The sequence below is a fragment of the Cuculus canorus genome, chromosome 7 (genome assembly GCF_017976375.1).
Source record: "Cuculus canorus isolate bCucCan1 chromosome 7, bCucCan1.pri, whole genome shotgun sequence".
NCBI classification, from domain to species: domain Eukaryota; kingdom Metazoa; phylum Chordata; class Aves; order Cuculiformes; family Cuculidae; genus Cuculus; species Cuculus canorus.
Genome location: NC_071407.1, coordinates 10,072,334 through 10,091,756, shown reverse-complemented (window position 1 = coordinate 10,091,756; position 19,423 = coordinate 10,072,334). Strand labels below are relative to the sequence as shown.

Genomic DNA, 19,423 nt, shown 5'->3' with positions numbered 1-19,423 from the left:
GATAAGAACCAAAAGTCTCCACAAGCGAAACTAGTGCATTTTACAGGATATTAGAATTTCTTTCCAGAAGGGAAAAAACATAATTTGCTGTAAAAATAATGTTAAAGAATTTGAAGTGTGATTAGCCAAATCGTATTGAATCTCTGGAGTGGAGCATAAAATACAGAGAGGTCTCATGAGGTTGTAAATACTCCTACCTTGAATTTGAAAGATGCTTTCTGAATCCAGGTTGTTGAGGTCCAGTAAGTGACATGCATTCATTACTTTAATTTTCCCATAAGATGGTTAAAAATAATATAACCTTTTAAATCTTCAAAACAGAAACTACTTTGAACACACTGTATGTTGCCCTACAGTCTACTGTTCACAGGCTAAGAAACTAGGGTTAAAAAGTTATTTATTTTGGAACAACTTTTAAGAAATGTCCAAGGATGGAGACCACAGTTATGTGACCTTAGGGACCTTTCCTCCTGATGCAGTAAGATCACAGGTTTCTCTCGGCACTCAAAATCTCCTATACCTACGCAACACCATGTGCCTCTCCCTACTCCCCCTCCACATCTGAAAGACTTCTGAATACACACATAATGCTGCCTTTGGAAAGCTGTGGAAATAGGCATGTTGCGCTTGGGCAATCCCTGGTTTTGAACCAGAAGTAGCAAATTCCCACTCCTCCATGTACTACAGAAGCTTGAATAAACATATTTTTATTTTTAAAGATGCAAAGAGTATACCCAAAGGGTGCCCAGAGCATGCTTTCAGCTGTATGGCATAACTGCAAGCAATCAAAGGCCACATTCAGGAAAGTATCTGGATTTTGGCCCAGCTCTTCAGTGAGGCACAGGGCAGCAGTGAAAAGCCTCTAGTGTACCACAGAAGCCCTACTGGAGAGGGGAACTGGGCAAAGTTGTTGATTTAAGAGGGCTGGAGAAGGTATCTGGAGGAGGTTGTTGAAGACACTATCAATAAAGTTTCAGCATCACATGGAAGACTGCCTTCTGACTATATAAATAAAAGAAAAATAAAAAAGGCAAAGAAAAAGCACCAAAGGCTTTGCTTTCTAGCTCACAAGCTGCCTGTGTGACCTCAGCAATTATACTCTCTGAAGCTCAGTTCTTTCTCTGTAAAATAAAGTTGACATTAGTTCCCCTGTCTGACAATGAAGTTATTAGCAGGGAAGTGCTTAGGAAATACAGCAGGACCAGAACTGAAAATGGATTCAACAAAATTCAGTAGAGTTGGACCCCTTATATTCACAGCACCTTTCTATCTAGGGTTGGAAGACTCGCGAGCTTTTGCCTTAGGAAGCCAACTTCTCATCTGAGCCACGAATGAAGTCCACGCTGCTGTCATTCACCACTTGCTAGCTAATCTCATGACGTTCCAGAAACCTTTTAACCATTCTAGCCTGTAATTTATGCCTAAATAACCTCATTAAATGAAAATAAGGTATTATGAAGTGTTATATGTTTAAAATACTTGAAGCGTACTTTTTAAAATGCTGGCATAGAGAACAACGTACACATTAGCAACTTAAAAGCCCTAATGCCACCTTCTGCACAGGCCATATTCTATGCAGGTAGAAAGCAGTCGAAGCTTTTATTAATGAGAATAACTCTAACAAATGAGGATAATAAGTGAACTCACCCAATCCCCTGAGATATGCATAAGTGCAAGGATTTTATCTGTCAGTCAAGCCTGCTCCATCCAAAGTACCTTTTCAAATAATTAACCAACTGGACCAAAGATGTACATGTTTTTATTATGTGGATTACAACTCTCTGCGGTTCAAAACTGCAGAGTCTGAACTCCTTCTCAACTAGATTTCGGGAAGAAAAAAAATTCCATTCTAAGCTAGGATCTTCAGAAATTATGTCACAGCTACTAAAGCAATAGTCAAAAAATAGTTGGAGCAATATGAGGGAAAGGTCGTGTACTTGCAGGCTGGAACAGTCCCAAACAGAAAAGACGTTACAAAATGGAAAGTAAAAGACTCAGACCCCTGTGAGAAAGAAACTGTATACGTACAACTTCAACTTTTGTGGAAATGGTGAATTGGCATCATTTACTGGAAGGTGATAGGGCACTGCAGGATGAAAGTCGGATGAAGTGTGAAGGTTTTAGTGCCAGATATGTAATAACTCACTTCAAGGGAATTAGATACTGGAAAACTTCATTAAGTGCTTCTTTTCAGACTTCAGTAAAATAATTAAGTTATTTGATTTCACCCTTAATTACAAAACTAATGAAATGCCAATGAGCATTTCAGCACAATCCATAGGGTCCTGGTAAAGTTACAAGGAAGGAGAAATTGTAACTTACTTGAATAATGGGAAAATTATACTTTCTGTTACTGCAAGGGTAACATTTACTTAGCTTCATCTAGCCACAAAGTAGTAAAAATGGCTAGGAAGTGGGTTTATCAGCTGGAAAGCGATGTGTGTCCTTTAGGTCAGCTTAAGCTGCTAGTCCCACTGTTAAAACTAGATTCAAGAGAGACTGCAAAACAGCATTAGCACACAACATTTAGACAGATCTTGAAAAAAAAGAAGTAGTTATATGGGGGGGGAAAAAGGGTTTGCAATCTAATTATTTGAGTTAATTTGTCAATTAATCAGCAGCTTATGGATTAAAGATGGTTACATCAATTTTACATTTATTTTAAATAACTATGCAGCACAAGAAAAAAACAGATCAGACAATCATGAAAAAAATTGGTTTACTGAGAATGTGCCAAAAAATAGTTCTACGAAAATTTAAGCTCTTTTAGGGAAGATGTAACACCATAGAAACATTCAATATTGACACTACTTAGATCACTATGGATCAAAAAAGGTTTATAATCACACACTAGAAGTACTAGAAGGTCACTATGACAACTCCTACTGGTGAACAAAGTATGTTTACATTTTCCCGAAGATGAAAAGAAACATTGTAGGAAGACTAGAAAGAGCAGAGAGCAAAAGAAAGGAAAACACTGGAAGAAAAATAAAGCCAATGCTTGTTAGGTTACTCTCCTTAATTTCAGAGTTATCTGATACAGAACAAATTATAAAGAGGGCAAGAGAGCCTCTCTGTCTGCCACTATAGCCCTGCTCTGGATTTTTTTTGTTGAGTAAAGCAGTGGAAGTCAGAAGAGAAGAAAGAAGAACAAGACATACTATAAATAAGGGCAATATTGATTTATCAATTCATGAAAACAACACTTTGGGAGAAATAAGAAAGAAAACAGAAGAAATAAGAGTACTGGTTTTTTTAAAAAATGCTATGTGAAACTTAATTAACTCATAAAAAAACCCTTCAAAGGGGTCTCATAAGATTTGTCTGCTCACATGCGAGACTATCAGACCTTGTGTCTCAAAACAAACAAAAAAAAAACAAACAAAAAACCGAAACCAAACCAAACAAACAAGATTAAAAGCTTATTTAGCATCTAGTTTTACTTTCATCTCCTTTTCACACATCTGATGTCAGGGCAGGATGGACTCATCTCCAAACATGCAGAAACTAAGGGCCACTAAGTAGCAAATGAATGAAAAATAAGATGAGTTAAGGCTTGATTTGCACCTCTGTTTTGTTGCACTGAGTTTCCCTCACCACTTGCCTCTTCTGGCAGAATTAGGGCACAACAGTGTAAAAGAAGCTCTGGAAATGACACAAATTCAGGGATGCAGTGATAAGAGCTGGATATTCGAAGCTAAGGGTATTTGTACTGTCCTATTGGGAGTCTCGCTACTTCTCCAACGACTCTGCTGCCCTCAGTGGAAATTTAAGTAGAAATGGCAGTGATTGTAATCATAAAAAAAAAACCCAAATCAACCAACCCACCTCACAAAACACCTACAGCGACAATGCTCATGGAATATCACCCGCCTTCTGAGCTCAAACTCAAAGCAGCAACCACATTCAAGCTCGCAGAATTAAGTGCAAAATTACCATTCCTCTATGCAGAGACGATACAGTTTGAGTTAACGGCTGAAGCCCTACCTCGTGGGGCCCTGCACACTCCAGTACAAGACTGGCTGACACGCCTGCGAATTTGTCACTAACTTCCAGTTTGAGGCACGATATTTAAAGAAAACAGCCACATATTTTGGTTTGCCTTCGAGACTTATATTGTAAATTGGGACAGTTCAAAAGCTGACTCAAGGCTCACTCAACCCATGGCCTCAGGGACAGAGAAAGCAGGACAATAAATCTTCAGCTATCCCAGGCCACCGTGCAGGCACAGTAAATCTGCCTGCAAATAAACTGGGAGAGGGAAACAATACGCTCATGTACCAGCGGAGGTGAAAGGGTGCTTATAGAAGGCTGCAGAGTATCCAGGACCTGCAGATTATCATCTTAACACTCAAACAAGGATAATTTTGTTTGAGGCCTATACAGAGAAAGAGAGCTAAAAGTGACAAATTAACTGTTCTGCGAAGATGGTGTAAAGAGCTTCATCTCTGACTCATAAACTAAAAAAAAAAAAAAAAAAAAAGTACCGATGTATCTTATTTATAGAAGCACACTAATTGGAAGGTAGATTTTTGAGTGGGTTTGTGGATGGAATTGCTAAGGAGCCCAGGAAATGTATCCAATGCAAGGAACATGGCAAGAGTAAGATATGTAATCCCCAAATTGTTGCTGAGCAAACCCACAAAAAACTTTCTTCCTATTCTTCCTCTGCCAAGAAGAATATTGCTGAAAACCTACATCTACTGGAAACCACTGAAATTATACAAGCATGTACTTTTTGGAAAGGTTTTTCTACATTTTTCCCTACAATTCAAATAACAGTCTCCAACCAGGACTGAAAATCAGGCGAAGTGTATCAGTGTCTTAGGGATGCTGACAAAGACCGCTGTGAAAGGGTGGTAAATTGATTTCAAACATTTTAACCAGGGGAAGCTATGTCTAGGACTGACACTAGATCACAATTACTGACATATTTTTCAAACCTTGTTTGGATCTATTCAACAATGTTCTGAAACCATAAATACAGCCTATTAACATTCCCTGGATTCCTAGTTTTATAGTTACTCTCTGCCTAGTCCACTGTGTTCTCCTAGTTTTTCTGCAAGCCCCAGTACAGCAAGGGGACCAGGCGGTCAGTGGATGGTGCTACATGGCACCAAACAGAGTTTTGATCTAGGAATGGTTACACGCCTCAGCAAGCTACAGAAACGCAGCCTGGAGAAGCCAACCTGGCACACAGAATTAAGTGTACCAGTAGGTTTTATATCAGGTTCACGCTCCCACATGCATAACCTGAACACTGTGATATGGTGGGAGGATCTGTCCTTTTCCTGATGAGCTTCAAAAAAGAAATGCTAACAACCATTCACCAGGATTTTATGGTTCAGCTACAAACTTCATCCTGAGTGGACAATTAATACTGCTGCATCGGTTAACTTCTGCTCCAAAATATAAAAGCAATAGCCACTTTGCTAACACATCCAGTGAACACCGAGCCTGTGGAGGGGTTCCCTTCAACATAACGTAAGCAGAGAACACAGAGGTCCTTGTACGGCTTTCAGAAGCACCTCCATCAGATCATCCAGTACCCAAACAGATATAAGAGAAGCTATTCCTTGCTCGTCTCTGATGGAAAAACGCTTTGTCTCAGAGTGGTTTAAAAATAACCCAAAACAGCATCAGGAAATGTCTTTGTGGTATTTCAAGCTACTCGGCATTGAATCCCCACCTGCTGTCCCTTTTTTAGAGCAGTAGCAGTCTCGCAATAATAAAATCTATGTAAAAAGCCATAGCACTGCAGAGCTGTGCTACCTGCAAAGGTGTCAATAAGTGAATCTGCTTAAGCAAATGAAGCTGCAAAACAAAGAGTGGGAGGGCACTAACAGTCACTAGTAGGTGTAATGACTTTGCCTGTAATTAAAAGATCATTTCTAGTGCCCTTTAATTAGCATCCTTTGATTTTTATTAGGTTTCAGTCAAAAATACATACTCAAGGCTAAATGAAATTTTGACTGACTGGGCTTCCACATAAATCACTGCATGATGTATATTCAGGGTTTGTAATCCCCTTTGCCTTGGGAATACAGGGTGATCATGAAAATATTATCTTACCTTTCCTAACATGGCATAGCCACAAAAAGAAAAATACATACAATTTTGGACAAAGGCAGCACTTGATCACCCTACGTAATGTGTTTTTTCCCCTAACCGCCTTCGACAGTAGGAAGATGCACGAAGTGACCCAGTGCCCATGTATTTTCCCGTTGCCAAGTTCTGCACATGAAAAGCGGCTCACTTGTTGTTTTATTTTGCAGTAAAAAGTTGCTGAATAAGTGTAACAACGGACCCATCTGCAAAGGTCACAAGAAAGGCTCTCTTTGAAGTTGCCAGCACTTCCCAGTTGCCCCCCAAGTCTTTGAACTACAGATTTTTTTGTTGAATTTCTGTGGCGCAACAACATAGAAAGTACAAGAAAGGAAGAAAAAAAGGTTCCTTGACTCATTTTGTACGGTAGGCATTTTTCATTTTTAATTTCTTTGAGTTACTTTCACATGCAAAAAACCTACTATTAACATGCAATATTCCTAAGACAAGGAAAGCAGTATGTGAGAGCCAACAGAGAGAGCTGCAGTTCCAGTTCACTCCCTGTTCAGGGCCACACCTGCATGCTGGACCTCAGCCCCTTTGACAAGCAGAGAAGACATTTACCAACTGACTTTAATTGCAGACTTCCCACTTTAGCAAACTACATGCAGAATTTTCAGCGAAGACCCTAGTTCCTACCAGTATGCCCACAATTTATTAAGTTTTAAAGAAAATAAAATAAAAAGAAAATACAAAAGCAAAAATCAAAACCCAAATCCCAATCCACTCCAGCATAAGAAACTCATTTAATTAGACTCCTTAAATATTCATTATTCCTTTTCCTATGTTAAAATTATCATCTTTGTCTCATTCCCAAAGGATCCTCTCCATAATTAAGTCAAGGAATCATTACAATTTCAACATGCTGCCCAAGTAAGATTTCAGCACTGTAAGAATTTTTGCACGCTCTACGCAGCAGTGACTTTCATAGGGGGAAAAAAACCCATAAAAAGCAGAATCATTAAAAATCAATAACAGGATGCTGAAGGTTATCAATACATATCTTTCAGGCAACATTTTTCTCATTTTCCCATACGTAAATTCCTAAGTCATATAATCTACAAGTTTACACTTAAAAAAATGGCATAACCAATAAAAGTGGCAAACCTAATACCAAAGACCCCTCAGGATCATTTTAGAAACGGAGAATTACATTTTATTTGGAGAAAAAAAGGAAGGCCAGCTATTTCAGAAAATAATAGTTATCAAGAAAATATAACTACTAGAGACTGGTCAAAAGCAAAAAAAAAAATAAAAAAAATCACTGTCACTACAAAAATTCAGAAGTGTTGCTTATGCATAAATTTCACACAATGCTACTTATGTCCACAGCAGGCCAAGATCTTTCTTGGCTTGGCAAAAGCAAGCTAGCTTATGAAGAAAAAAACCCACCTGTATAATATATAATTATCACAGAATAGGTGCATTGATGTGGTGCCTGAAAACCCAGGTAATATTAGTGCCCTATTCAGAACAACATAGTAAGAGGTAATTCTTGCCCTGATCTGTTTGTAAGCTAAACACACAGTATACAGTGGTGAGGAGGTGTGTATTACTCCTGCTTCAGAGAAGGTAACTGTGAATTGGAGATGAGGTTGGAGGGGGTATTGTTTTTTTTGTTTGTATGACAAACTGAACATAAGTTAACAGAAGGCAAATATCATTCTGGGGATGTGAAAACAGAAGTAACAGCCTTGAAGACACAGGAAAGAAATCTCTCTCTCCTACACAGCTTTGCTTGGGTCTCAGCTGGGACACTGTGTCCTATTTCAGGCACTAAATTTCTAGGAAAAGGTTGTCAGCTGGAGATGTGAAGAATTTATTGCTCTAACTCTGAAATCACTTTCTTCAGAAAAAAAATGTTGAATGCTTCTCTGGATCTGTAGTTAGTAATAAATAGCTTTGGACGTGTATATTCACGTGCACACTTAGCAAAGACAAATACCAGTCAGCACTGCAATCTTGCTCATTTGCCTACTTCCCTCCTTGCTTCCCCACCTCCCCTGCTTTTTCTTTTTCCCTCAAAAGGAAAACCCATACAGTTGGACGCAAACCTGCGTAAGAACTGAAGGTGCTATTAAAATTATTTTTTTAGTGATTTCCTTTCCGTTGTTGTGTTTTATTTTATTTTAAGTAGTTTTTGAAGGGTCTGGGAAGGAGTAAGGTTGCATGGGAGTTCTGTTCCGAGACAAATGCATTGTCCCTCTCCTGAAGACAGCATAAATTCCACCTAAAATATTTTATAAACTCAAACTTTGAATAATCAATGCTACACAGAGCGGAAGATAAGAAAACATACAGGAATTGACACCTCAGCACAGAAGCGGAACAGCTTTAACGGTACTAAAGCAAGTTCACAACAAGGAAGGTGAACTCCGTGCAGTTCATGCTAAGACACTTGAGTTACATAGGCTTAAGATAAAATTCCATCTACAATAGTAGGGGTTGGGTGGTTTGGTTTTTTTGAGACCTCTGGAAAAGAGGCAGGATACCAAAACACTGTTAAATGGCAAACTTGATACTAAACTTGAAAGAAACAGGGTAGGAAAATAAAAACACTTGAAAGAATAGGAGATAAAAAAATTGTGCACTAGCCCAGTTACCTTCCAGAAAACTCCTGTAACAAAGAATTTATCATCACCCAGAAGGCAGTGGAAAGAATAGCAATCAATCTGGATTTGTCAAGAGGAAACTGTATCAAATTAATTTAATTTTGTTCCACGAAAGGGTGACAGGTGTTGAAGACAGGGGAAAAACAATACTTGTACCTGACATCCTTGTGAGCAAAGGAAGGAACATATGTTGATGAAAAGACTGTTAGATTAATCCAAGAGGGGTCTGGTAACCAAACAAAGGAATGAGATATTAACATTCATTGTCAAAATGGATGGATGTTCTGCAAGTGCCTGTCCTGGCTTTGCTTCTCTCCGGTGTTTTCAGTAACGAGTAGGGCAAGAGAAACAAACGTGTGTTACCAATAGAGACAATGGGAAAGAACAAGGAGTCTGGGCATGTTAAAGAGAGGTATTTTTGATCAAAATCATAAGTAAGACCAGAGGAATGGTTTGAGTTAAAAAAAACAAAAACCAAAAAACAAAAAAACCAAGAAAACCAACAAAAAGAGATTAATTTCAGTAAGAATTATAAGGAAGAAAAGGAACATTTGCATGGTCTAGGGAACAAGTAGTTAATACTGTTCTTCAGCACAGTCTGGAGGGGATGAAATACTGCAAGTCCAACAAGGGACAAAAGATAAACAGCACAGTAGAGCGTAGAAGTATAGCTTACACAATAAAGCAATCTTTCTGTTGCTTTTATCATTTGCAAACCTTCCAATACACTGTGTCTGACTGTTGCTACTCTACTTCCAGAAAGATATGAATATTTGGAAATTAACAAGAACAATCAGAAGTCTGTAAAACACAACCTCATATAGCGTAAAGAAAGGATGATTAGTGGAACATGGCAACAGAGCTCGTATCCACCAAAGCCCATCAAAATGCAGAAGGAAATAGTCTGTTCTCTACTATTGCTGTGGATAGTAATAGGAGTAAAAAGTCTAAATTGCAGCAACATAGAATTGGGTAAGATATTGTGAATTTTTTTAACAGTAAGAATAATGAAGCTCCTCAACAGAATGGGAAAGAAACTCTGCAAATTCATTGCTGACCTTTAGGAAAGTCATATAGGATCCATATTTCTAGAGAGGCTCATGGAAGTCAGCAGGACACTACAGAAGCAAGAACACGTGTGCATATCTTCTTTTGCAAAAGGCAAGTGCTGAACACTATGAAAATGGTTTGTGCGATATGTCCAGAGTTGGGAAAAGGATAAAATGACCTCTACTTAAAAAAAAAAAAAAGCAAACAACAGAAAAAAAACCCCAAAGAACAAACCCTCAAACAAAAAAAAAAAAAATCCTTCACAAAAGCAGCCCCAAGTCTATGACTTGTGGGTGAGACAGCCCCTCAAATACCATTCTGAATCAAGACATCCCTGTGTCCTAGATAAACATGTGATCTACCTAACGCAACTTAATGCATAAGTAAGCACTAGAAGCGGATTCCTTTGGCAATATTTAGATCGGTGACACTCACGACCATCCCGTGACCACCGCACACAGACATCCCACCTTCCAAAAGTCTGTTCTTAGTTCAGCCTTACTGTGGTAGCACAAAACTATTTTATTGATTTCAGTGCTGTATGCTTTAATAAGATTGGACAGTTAGAAATATATTTTCAGATCCTAATATAAAATCTATGACCATTAACATGCTACGCGTTATCAGAAGCCTTTGCTCCAGATATCAGAGAATAGTGACATCTGATTTATTTTAGTGAGTTTGAAAGCCTCAAAAATTTATGTCTTAGTGCATCTAAAACAGAATAAAAAATAAAACCTACAACCACTTTATGTGTTTAAAAATAAAGAATTAAGCAGAATAAACTATGTAGAAATATACAACAGAGTAGACTTCTCAGCATAAATTACAGGCACATTACAGAATTCTGCTCTAAAGAAAATGCTGGAACCTCATTACTTGCCCATTTCAAACTGAGCTAGAAAATACAGAAAAGAATTGCAAAGAACAATTCTGCATTGTTAGGATAAAAGCTAAGATGATCTAATAGGCTTTTTCCATCACTTACCCCATCACCACATTTTGAATATTTCTGTGAGCAGAAGTCCTAGGTACCATTTTTTTCTTGCGCAACAAGACATTCTGTTCTACTGCACACACAAAACTGCAATTTTATACTGATTCTTCACAGAGACTGCAACATATTTGGCGCTAAACTATAAAAGCACTAGGTAAAATTACAGTTTATAGATAGAGTTAATAATGTGTCTCTTCTAAATATATATTACCTTACGTATAAAAGGAGAAAAAAAATTCAAGTGTAACTTGTAGCCTTAGAGCTGCTTTCTAGGGCTATAGTTTATATTCTGAAGAGTATTTGCAAGCTGCATTGAGGCAGGCTAACCAACACGCAAGTTATAGAGGCCAGAATCCAGTACAAATGAGTTTGAGTATCTTTGTAGTTCATCAGAGGCTATGAGTAGTGCTAATGAAAAACAAGTTTTGGGCTGCATCAAAAGAACTGAGTTTGTGAACAGTAAATTAACAATTTACATACTATTCCGTGAAAATACAACCAACCAAAAAACCAAGCACTAATCAGAATCAGCGAGTTTGCACAGGCTTCCAGTGCGTAGGCTGAATAATTGTCTCATCATGATAATAGCCTTTATGATATCCATGATCTCACCACTGCACTCAAAGAGTACACTGCCGGTACTCTTACACCCACAACAAGGCATACTCAGTCTCCGCATTTGAAGAAAATCCTACCCTGCAGCTTCAGCTGTTGGCTGTTAATGCAGGCAGGGTGTAATCTTGTTATTCTTTATGCCTTTGCTTTAAAACCACAAAACCTCTAGATTTTCTTTGACAGGAAACTATAGACTAGAATTCCTGTTGTTCTGAGGACACTTTGCATCACACCAATAATTCAAAACAAATAGCAAAGTAATAAGCAGTAGTAAAGACTAGCAGTTTGCATCTCACAAATAAAATGAAAATTAAGATGCAATTTTATTTTCTGCAGATCATTTTTTCCACCTACTTTCTGCTTCAGAAAAGCAGCAAGTTAGAATGTATTCTGCAGTGGGACCAGGGCATATAACATGACTTTTGCCATGACTTCCCTCTCCCTCCTATCTTCCTGGGGGCCTCGAGCCATATATTTTTAAGTACAGTTATATTGTTTTCTCTGCTTTAACAAAGCAGTGAAAATTAACATCAGCAATAGGTCTGGTTAAGCATGTAAACTCAGGCAAAAGGAAGTGAGCATTCACCAGTGTTCCATCGACATCCAAGGCAAAATCCAATATACAAAAAGGACAGACAGATGAGAGTTTTCCCTTCCTGATGGATAGGCAGGAAGAGAACCCATGCTGCAGCATACTCAACTCTACATGACATGTGGTCTATCTTTGTCTCTTCTGAAACAAGACAAACTATGTATCTGTGATAAATGTATTATGAACAGCGTACCCATGTAACCGAAGCATCTCTCTTTTTGTATTAGTAACATATTTGTGTATTTAGTGGAGTAGGAACTGAGTTCATACACAAGGACAGGCCAAGAGAGAGAGAAGTACTTCAACCTGCACCAACTTAAAAGCAATGAACAAGAGTTTTCATCAGCACAAAGTGGTGTCAGGAAAGGCTGTGCACTACTGCCAGCTAGATTTCTACCCTCCAGCCTCCTTCTCACCAGTTTTACAGCGTTGGATACTCAGTGTCATTCTCCAAAACTTTACAGAAGTGTGTATATTCTTAGGTTTTACAGCACATGAAGCTGCAGAAGGCACAGTGCTATTGCAGAGGAGAATAGCTGCCACAGTGTCAGCGCGCGCCAGTTCCTAGAATGCTGCTGGAGCCGGCTCTGGGTCAGCCTGACCTTCCTGACAAAGCCTGGCTGCTGTCTGGAGGAAAAAAGAAAAGCTCTCTGGCAGTCTGTTGCACTGCTGTCTGGAGTACGGGCAGGCCTGCCAGTACACGAAAGGTAGAAATAGAAGCCACTCCCAAGGACACATCTTATCCTTTAAAAAAACCAAACCAAAACCATTACAATATGAATTCTCTATTCAGCTGGATGTGTATGTTAATTCATTCCATGTGTATTACAGGTACACTGTCCAAAATTCCCACATCATTTTTCAAATGTAAAGAAGTTGTTCCTTGAAAAGCAGAGATGATTAGGTCTGATTTTCCATATCACACCTGGATCACATCTTCACATGACTTCTTGCACAAGAGTTTTAGGTCCCCACCATTTCTTTCAGGCTACCAACACAGGTCCCCTTCCACCGCCTTCCAGCCCTTCCCTGGTTGCCAGTTTGCCCATCCTCGCCATGCCTCCAGCTCCTTTCCAACATCACTAAACTATGATAGCATAAACTATGATAGTCCTCTTCCACTTTCCCTATGGCTCCCAAAATGGCTTTTTTAAGGTTGTATAGTCTTTCCTTGGGAAACTAGAGTTAAACTAAACACACACACAAACTGAAAACAGAGACATCATGGAAAACTACAGATACTTAGTTAAAAAAGCAGAATGAGCAAGATTTTTCTGCAATTCTTCACCACTACCTAAGCACAATGACAGAAAGATTAGGAACAGTTTGGAAACATGGTTCTATTTTTAAAATTTTATTTCATTTTTTAATTAGCCCAGTAATACCTAAACAGGAAGAAGAATTTTCAATCTCTTGCTTGGGCAACCTTCAGGACATATAGAAAAAGATCACAATAAGTCAGGCTGCAGCCCACAACATTCTCCTTCAGTCAGCAGATTTCTGAGCAGATCTTTATTCTCTCAGAGGGGCAACTTCCATTTTACAAGCCCCAAGTACGAGAAGTAATTTACATGATGCCAAAACTGAGAAGGCCCAAAGGGGATTTTGAAGCCAAAACCTATGCAGAATTGGAATACTGCAATCTCTTTCGTACAGGAAAAAGGCAAGTTATAAAGACAGTCAATATTATCAGGTCATGCAAAGAACCTGATTAAAAAAAAGCCTGTCTACAAAGGGTACTCTTTCCATGTTCTACTGCTCTCCAAATGGAAGTTGTGGAAACATAAATGATCACTATCTTTAAGTACATCAGTAAAAAGTGCATTTTAGTGGAATAAAGGAAGATCTTATCAATCAGGTCTTGCAGAATATCTCTCCCTGACTTAGAAGAAGGGAATAAGGATAGTCTACTGCACTGCTTCTTATATACATTTCTCTATGTGATGTTTTGACACATCAAAACCATTTTAAGAAGTTATAACTAAAACTTATATTTTTTTTAAAAAACATATACAGGAGATCCTATTGTGCAAAAAGGTTCCATAGGAATACTTAAAAAAATTTTAAAGTTGCATTCACAAATGTACAACAGTATAATCCACAACTAAATTCTACCTTGCACATGGGAACAGTATTTCCTTTAGATTGTATAAAGCCACCAATGATTCATTTGCTGCTAGCTCTACCTCAGGCATTATTTTCGTAGAATCATGGAGTAGTTTGGGTCGGAAGGGACCTTTAAAAGCCTTCTAGCCCAACCTCCCTGCAATCTTCAACTAGACCAGGTTGCACAGAGCCCCATCCAGCCTGACCTTGAATGTTACCAGGGAGGGGTCTCTATTACCTCTTTGGGGAGCCTGTCCCAGCATTTCACCATCCTCATTGTAAAAAAATGTCTTCTTTGTATCTAGTCTAAATCTACCATTTTTTAGTTTAAAACTATTACTGCTTGTCCTATTGCAAAAGCCGTTCTAAAAAGTTTAGCCTCTTCTTTCTTATAAGTCCACCTTAAGTACTGAAAGGCCACAGTATAGTACCCCTGGAGCCTTCTCTTCTCCAGACTGAACAATCCCAATTCTCTCAGCCTGTCCTCATTGAAGACGTGTTCCAGCCCCCTGATCATTTTTGTGGGCCTCCCCTAGACCTGCTCCATGCCTTTCCTGTGCTGAGGTTTCCAGAGCTGGACAAAATTCTCCATGTGGGGTCTCACCTGGAGCCAAGTAGAGCAGCATAATCTCCTACCTTGACCTGCTGGTCATGCTTCTTTTGATGCAGCCCAAGGTACAGCAAGGCTGCTCTCAATCCTTTTGTCCCCCAGACTGTATTGATATCAGGGGTTGCCCCTGTCCAGGTGCAGCACCTTGCACTTCGCTTCATTTAACTTCATGAGGTTCACATGAGCCCTCTTCTCAAGCTTGCCCAGGTTCCTTTGGATGGCATCCCATCCATCAGGTGTGTCAACCACATCACTTAGCTTGGTGTCTCTGCAAACTTGCTGAGGGTATGCTCAATCCCACTATGTCATGCATGAAGATACAGATTCTATATTAAACAGCACTGGTCCCAGTATGGACCCCTGAGCGACACCACTTGTCACCAATCCCCATTGGGACACTGAGCTGTTGACTACTACCCTCTGGATGCAACCATCCACTCAATTCCTCATCAACCGATGAGTCCACCCTTCAAATCTGTATCTCTCCAATTTAGACAGAGGGATGTTGTGTGGGATAAGGTCTTACAGAAGTCCAGAGAGATGCCATCTGTAGCTCTTCCCTTGTCCACTGATGGAGTCACAGAAGGCTACTAGGTTGGTGAGGCAGGACTTGCCCTTGGTGAAGCCTTGGTGGCTGTCTCGAATCAACTCCCTGTCCTTCATGTGCCTTAGAATAGCTTCTAGGAGGATCTGTTTCATCATCTCCCAGGCACAGAGCTGAGACTGACAGGTCAGTAACTCCCAGGGTCCTCCTTTATGCCCTTTTTAAAAATAGGTGCAACATTTCCCTTTTTCCAGTCAGTAGGGACTTCACCTGACTGCCATGAATTTTTAGATATCATGGAGTGGCTTGGCAACTACATCAGCCAGTTCCCTCAGGACTCTGAAATGTGTCTTATCAGGTCCCATAGACTACATATATTTAGGTTCTTCAGGTGGTGACAAACCTGATCTTCTCTTGCAGTGGGAGGGACTTTGCTCATTCCGCCCCCATCTTGCAGTCCATCCACTGAGGGGTGTGGGAAGAGATGTTACCAGAAAGGAGTGAGGCAAGAAAGTTGTTGAATACATCAGCCTTCTCCTCATCCGCTGGTACAAGTCTGCCAGTCATTAAGGAGGGTACATTTTCTTTGACCATCCTTTTCTGACTGACGTACCTGTAGAAGCCCTTCTCATTATTTTTTGCATCTCTCTATTTTTCATTCACCTTTATCATGTTCCTCTTTATTCATTCCTCTCCAATCTGTAGAGATCTATTTATTTAATTTCCCCTCATACAAGAAGTGATTACTTTGCCATTCTTTCCATCTATTTTCATTTAACATTCTTTTAGGGAGGAGATGTGGGGTGATGGAGCAACAGTAGCTCTTCTCAATGCAAAACCACCGGAAATTACAAAATTTTGTTTTCTGTTCCAAATTATTTCCTAATATTATTTAGCTTTTTGATCATACTAGTGGATTGTGAGCAGACACATTAAGGAGGTACCTACATGTTCTAAATTGTTAGTACTAAACAAAGTAAAGAAGTCCAAATCACCAAGGCTCTGTACAAATATTGAAATGTACAAGATGAAGGAAGACATCCACTAACCTTGCTCAGTTCCCCTCCAGTTAGGAAGAATTATATGGTTACCTTTCACCCGCTTTATAGAGTTGTGATTTAAATGACTGGATCTTATTTTTCTCCCCAAATGGCAATGTATTTTCTAGTAGTACCCAGACTCCACAAAAGATATGAAAGGATATGTACTTTTATGCACAAAAGATACCATTCTGGTGTCACTATATGGGTGTACAAATCAGGAGTCATTCTACTGAGGCAAATGAAGTAACATCTAAGTAACTGATACGAAGTAAAGTAAAGCAAGCCTCAGAAACACCACCAGGTCAAGAAAAGTCATCTGCAAATAGCAAAAGAGAAGAAAGACTAAGCAACAAAGAAATGCTCATTTATTTCAGGACAAGACTGAGTTGGCATTTCTGGAAATGAAATAACAGAAGCTAGTAACATCTTGGCAGAGGCATGAGCAACAAGATATTCTCTGACCCAGGGGTTTGGCAGCATCCCAACAAGGGGCTGGAACTTACTTGTTTTCTTAAAACCATCAGTTAAATGCAATGCAGCTGGAAAGTCACTTTAAAGTTTAAAAGGCTTTTCCCAATAATCTGTGGAAACAGGCAGCAGGGCACAACATGTCAAAGAGCAGAGGTTAAGCATTTCAAAAGGTAAAGTGATAAACTTTGGCCTCTATTCTACAAATGATGCCCTAGCTTTGCAATAATCTGACTTCTGGATGACTGAGCATAAAATCATTCTGAGTTGTTTCCAGAGACTTATGGTAAGTTGCTGCAGTTTTATGTTAATGACACTCTGCATTCTTGACCAGCTGTTTTGTTGAGGTTTGAGATGTTTTTTCATAACTGCAAAAAAAACAAACCTAAGAGATGTCGATACCATATAAAAAAAGGTGAAAACAGTAAATTGCTGAGACTAATTAATGAAAAAATATAGCACAGCTTAACTGAGTAGGACCTACTGTGCTTAAATTCATCTAAATCTTTATTAACATAACAGGCAAACCCAAACCAGCTACTGTTCTGGCTGACTTTCAGCCTTTACAACAATAACTACTTTTTGTTGTTACAGTTCTATGCAGCAACTCCTCCAGACTTGACTGAACTTATGTCTCTATCTGATCACTGCCAAACTTACACCTCAGGTCTTCTCTCGGGTACAAAACCGAAGTCATTCCTTGCAATTACACTCAAATCTGTCTGAGCCCAGGTACCTCCCTTCTGCCTTCTCCTGAATGAACACTTTGCATAAGCCTAAATCTAGTCATCATTGATCACAAGATTCAGCAAACTTCAGCTCCGTGTTTGGAATGAGTAAATCCAATTCAGAATTTAATCACTTCAAAGCAAGAAACAAAGTACTTGTCATCACCAGAATTTCAAATACCATTCATAAAGAAGCACTGTGGTAAGAACTGCATAACTATTCTCTCTTGCTTGAATTTTAAGGCAATATTTTGGGTTGGGTGTTTGTTTGTTTTATTACCATGAAAACAAACTCCCCCAACCTGGACTACCAAGAGGAATGATGGTGTGTTTTACTGATATTTAAAATCTTTCTGAAGGAAGTTCCAAATAATCCAAAGCCTCATTTCTTTTCTTATCTTTTCTTTTGCAGGGGAAAAGTTACAGCAAAACCACAAGTCCAGGCAACAGAGACGTTAATAAATGCAGACAGCCTAAAGACTACCACTATCCTATAAGCATATGACAATGAAAAAGCATGCCTTGACCCAGCCCTCTGGCTTTTCAGGTGATGTATTTGTCATGGTGATGAAACTACTGCTCCTAGGATCACAAAGTGAACACTGGGAGTCTTAAAATAAAAACAAACAAACAAAAAAAAGTGAGATTAAGTTCCCCCAAAGGACAAGTCCTCAATTTTCAAGGATATACCAATAGCTGTTTGTAAGAGCAGAGATTAGGTTTCAACACAGCCACTCAAAACCTAAGCAGAACATTTTTTCTCCTTTTGCATCACACTGTTTTTAGGGCATGCTGTTCACATTGGCAACTGTAAAGGGCTTGTGTCATACCTGGCACAGATAAAGCCATAGGCAAATAGTCAAGGCCATGTAAGAAGGGAGAGGAGGCAGCGAAGGGAGCAGAGCATATCAGAATGTGCCCTTTGGGCATACTCGATGAAGAACTAGATTAATGAAATATTTCCAGTTGGTATGGTCGATTAACCAAAAAATAAGGAATTCAGCATAATTTATGAGTGAATCTAATAAAAACCCAAAACTGTTCTTATCATACAGTATTCAAAAATGCATACTAAGAATACGGTAAAGTTACATACCATACCAACCACCTTCTATCAGTATAGATTTCAAGATATCTGTGATCAAAAGTGACTTTTCACTTTGATGGTTCACATTATTATGACATCTGGTTGGAATGGGTAGAGTTAAGTGTCTGTTGCTATTTTCATTAAAGACTATTCTACGCCTCAGTTGCTCAAAAAGCTGATTTTACTTTAAAACTAGACTTGGCAGGCAAATACTGTAGACAAATACGCAGGTTAATAGATTTGTCAAAGTGTAAAACACCTAACAAATTGGAAAGAAAAAAAAAAAGGAAAAAAGGTCACAACAACATCTGATACTAAACCTATCCATAAAGTTTACATTTAATACAGCTATCACCTATATAGAGAGATACAAACTGATATTTCTTAACCAGTTTTACTGTCTCACTTGCACATTATCCAGCAGCAACCTCACTGTTTTTTCATTAAAGCAATAAACATCCAGGCAGGTCATGTTCATGGAATAGTATGGTAACCATTACATCCTTCAAAGACCACGTCCACAGGCTTTCGGATCACAAGGACACTTTGTCTTCCCAAATCTGCAAGTTCAGGATGAGGACTTTAAAGACTTAAAAACTTGTGCCGATCTGTGGCTATAGAGCACAGCCTCCCAGTGCTTCCATGAGGCTGTAAGAAAAGGTGTGGAGAAGCCTTCTCTACAGCACGTCCCTGTCCAACCATATAAATCCCTCTCTTGTTGCAGGGGACAACTGCAAGCTCAGCTGCATGGCGAAATTGAGATAAATGGCAAGTTGTTGAGAGGTAGGCAATGCCTGCACAGCATCCTAGAGGGGGACACTCAAAGATCAGTGTCTAAACCAGACTCTATATGACTTGCTGCTTTA

The 19,423-nt window shown here is 39.1% G+C and overlaps 1 protein-coding gene across 1 annotated transcript in view; it reads right to left on the bottom strand.

The window, feature by feature from the left end:
- ANK3 (ankyrin 3) overlaps positions 1-19,423 on the bottom strand; it is a 368,949-nt gene that overhangs the window by 209,603 nt on the left and 139,923 nt on the right. The gene's annotated exons all lie outside the window — the stretch shown is intronic.